The sequence below is a fragment of the Sapajus apella genome, unplaced genomic scaffold, assembly GCF_009761245.1.
Source record: "Sapajus apella isolate SASKATOON/1434 unplaced genomic scaffold, GSC_monkey_1.0 scaffold13, whole genome shotgun sequence".
NCBI lineage: Eukaryota > Metazoa > Chordata > Mammalia > Primates > Cebidae > Sapajus > Sapajus apella.
In genome coordinates, this window is record NW_022436953.1 from 35403844 (window position 1) to 35407070 (window position 3227).

The 3227-nt window shown below is 47.8% G+C and overlaps 1 protein-coding gene and 1 long non-coding RNA gene across 3 annotated transcripts in view; both read left to right on the plus strand.

Annotated features, from left to right (window-relative positions):
* LOC116554175 overlaps nt 1-3221 on the plus strand; it is a 9836-nt gene extending 6615 nt beyond the window's left edge. The window contains exon 3 of the long non-coding RNA XR_004270092.1: nt 3124-3221. This is a non-coding gene — a long non-coding RNA (uncharacterized LOC116554175). The remainder of the gene's footprint in view (nt 1-3123) is intronic.
* Nucleotides 1-3227, plus strand: part of INPP5A (inositol polyphosphate-5-phosphatase A) — a 222500-nt gene that overhangs the window by 48226 nt on the left and 171047 nt on the right. The gene's annotated exons all lie outside the window — the stretch shown is intronic.

The following is a 3227-nucleotide window of genomic DNA, read 5'->3' on the forward strand; positions in this document are numbered from 1 at the left end:
CACTGTGGCTGAAACCGTCTAGCCCACTTGTCTGGAGGGCAGCCTGCGTGTGGGTCACTGTGGCAGTGGCTTGCTCCTTGCTCCCTGGTTAGTTGCCCTGTTCATGCTTAGGTTAGGTAGTTGGTCGCTCCATCATTTTGGCTTAGAGATTCTGGGCAAGAACTTTACCAAGGTGAGCTTGGGCGCTTCTCGTGCCACCAGCTCTGGAGGCCCAGGCTGCTGTCACAGGGAAGGCTGTGATCTCAAACTCCGCATAGCAGGAGGAGGCATCTCCTCCTGTGTATGACGTTATCAGGGGACCTTCTGTGGAGAAGGCTGCATCACCCACATTCAGGGACCTTCTCCTGTGACTCCTGTGGGTCTTTTGCTCATTTTTCAATCAGTTTGTGTTTTGTATTTTTCCCTTGACTTTTAAGAGTTCTTCAAATTTTTAAGATTAATTATCTGTGATATATGTTGTAGTTATTTTCAACCGCTTTGACATTTGTCTTTTGATTTTGCCATGCCAAAGTTTAAAAAAAGTTATAGTTGACTTACTCTTTAAAGATTGTGTTTGGGTTTTGAGTCACAGTTTATTTTTCCATATGAACTTTAGAATCACCTTGTCTCGTCGGGGCTGGGCGGGGCGGGCAGCTCCAGGCCATCGGACGGGGCCAGGACTGTCTGCGCTTCTCCTTGGAGAGGACGTGTGGCCTTATGGTGCTGAGTCATGCTCTCCGGAAACCAGCGGGGTCTTTTCATGGACACACAGCTTTTGTTCGTTTCCTTAAGGAATGTCTTACAGTTTTTCTCTTACAGAGTGTGCACATTTGTGAAAGGCCATTCATCAGGTTCCCTTGCTGCGCTGTAAGCGGAACCTTCTCTTCGGCCGGACGATCGTAGGTGTCTGTGGCGGCTGTGATTCTGGATGTTCATCTCCTGGACTCTCTGGTTGTTGGCTCCATTTTCTCCTGGCTTCTCAGCTCTTCCAGGTGTGCTGTGGCGTTGTAGGCAGATGCAGGGAGCTCGGGCCTCCGTTCCCGTCCCTGTGGCTCCACTGCTTTCCCTTTCGGACCTCACTCCCTCCTCCCTGGGATGTGAGGGTGAATGGCACCAGGCGTCACGGGCACCTTTTCTGCGTCCCAGGAAATGACCGGGTTTGCCTGGGAAGAGGTGTCAGTGTGTGGGGGGGATGCTTCTGATCCACGTCTCGTATGGGACTCAGCATTGTTGCTATTAAACAGGAAGTGATAACAGTGAACACACAAAGCTTTCCACGCCTAAGGCTTGAGCATTGAACTGTGCCGTAAGTGAGGAACTTTGAAGGGTTATATAAATCCACAAATTATTGAATGCGATACAGAAAAAAAATCCAGACAAACAGTAAGGTAAGGAAATGCCAAGAGTTTGAAAACATAAATGGAGTACACATTTGAAGAGCTCTCTGGAGAGGGAGGGCAGGTTGACTGCAGAGCAGTGTCAGGAACAGGCTGATTCGTACGGTTTAACAGTCCATTGTAAGATAGTTTGTTAACTGTTGGGGTAAAGTTTTAAATTGGAGTCTTATTGCAGACATTATACCAAAACAAAATCTCAGTGGGGAAAAATTAGGTTTCATTTTCTGGAGACGGTCTTGCTCTGTGGCCCAGGCTGGAGTGCAGTGGTGCGATCTCGGCTCACTGCAACCTCTGCCTCCCGGGTTCAAGTGATTCTCCTGCCTCAGCCTCCTGAGTAGCTGAGACTACAGGTGCACACCACAGCCAGCTATTTTTAGTAGAGATGGGGCCTCACGATGTTGGCCAGGCTGGTCGTGCCTTCCTAATCCCAGGTGATTTGCCTGCCTTGGCCTCCCAAAGTGCTAGGACCACAGGCATGAGCCACCATGCCTGGCTGTAAATGTTTAAAATAATATTTATTTTATTTTATGATACAGGTGTGTATAACGTGGTGTATAACAGGTGTCATAACGTGGGGCACACGTGTGACTCTATGCTGTATAACAGGTGACCGCAGACGTCGTGGTTTAAAGCAAGCATCTGCGTGTTGTTTCATGCTTCTGTAGGGTGGACATCGGGGCTCAGCTGCTGGGTCCACTGCTCAGGTATCCATGGCTGCAGTCAGGTTGTGTGTTCTCAGGGGGCTGCATTGTCATCTGGAGGCCCAGCTGGGCAGGGCCTGCCTTCAGACCACTGCAGGGACTTGGCAGATATCCTTCCCCTGTGCTTGCAGGACTCGTGGCTTCTTGCTGCGCCAGAGCCGTGAGAAAGAGACTGCCCTCTGCTTATGGCCTCAGACCTTTAGACTTACTCGGAAGTGGCTCGTTGATAAGACCAGACCCACCCAGGACTAGCCCCCTTTTGATTAACTTCAGATCAACTGGAGATGGTGCTTCCTTACTCTGCCAGTCCCTTTCACCTTTGCCTCATAGCCTAGGTGTGGGAGTGCCGCCTTGCCTGGTTCATAGGTCCCGCCTGCACTGAGGGTGAGGATTACTCGGGGTGGGAATGCCGGGGCGTGGGGGGCCCTGCGGACCTGCTGGAGTCCTGCGTTACAATTTTATGACAAATGGCTGTTGACTTTAATCGAAGAACTTTTCAGTAAACTTAAGAAGAATTAACCTTCACTTACTCCATCATTCTTCCTTTCCTATAGTACATCCGGAATTTTGACTTGTATCATTTTTCCTCCCTGAAACATGACTTACACGGCACACCTACTTTTTTGCGTGAGAAAGTTTATTTTTCTTTCACTTTTGAAGGATGACTGCTGCACACATGATTGGAGGGTGCGTTTTTCATTCCACTCTGTCCTTGCTAGTGTGGTTTCTGTTGACAGGTTCACTCAATTCTTGTCCTTGTTCCTCTGTAGCTAAGATGTATTTTTTTCTTGCTTCCTTTCAAGGTTTTCTATGTCTATGATTTTCTACAATTGGGATATGATGGGCATAGGTATAGATGGTTTGTCATTTATCCTGCTTGATAGTCTCTGGGCTTCATGGATCGGTGGTTCGGTGTCTGCACTAATTTCGGAAATTTTCGTAGTTCTTATATGTTGCAACCGTAACTGAAATTCTTTAGTTAACTTTGCCAGGAACTATAATCATTTGACTTTTTTTAGAACTGTTGGTATGATCCATTGTATTAGTGGTTTTCCTAACAGTGAATCACCATGTATGTGTAGAATAGTCCGCCGGCTCACTCTGTGTGATAACAGTGAATCCTCATGTACATATAGAATAGTCCACCTGC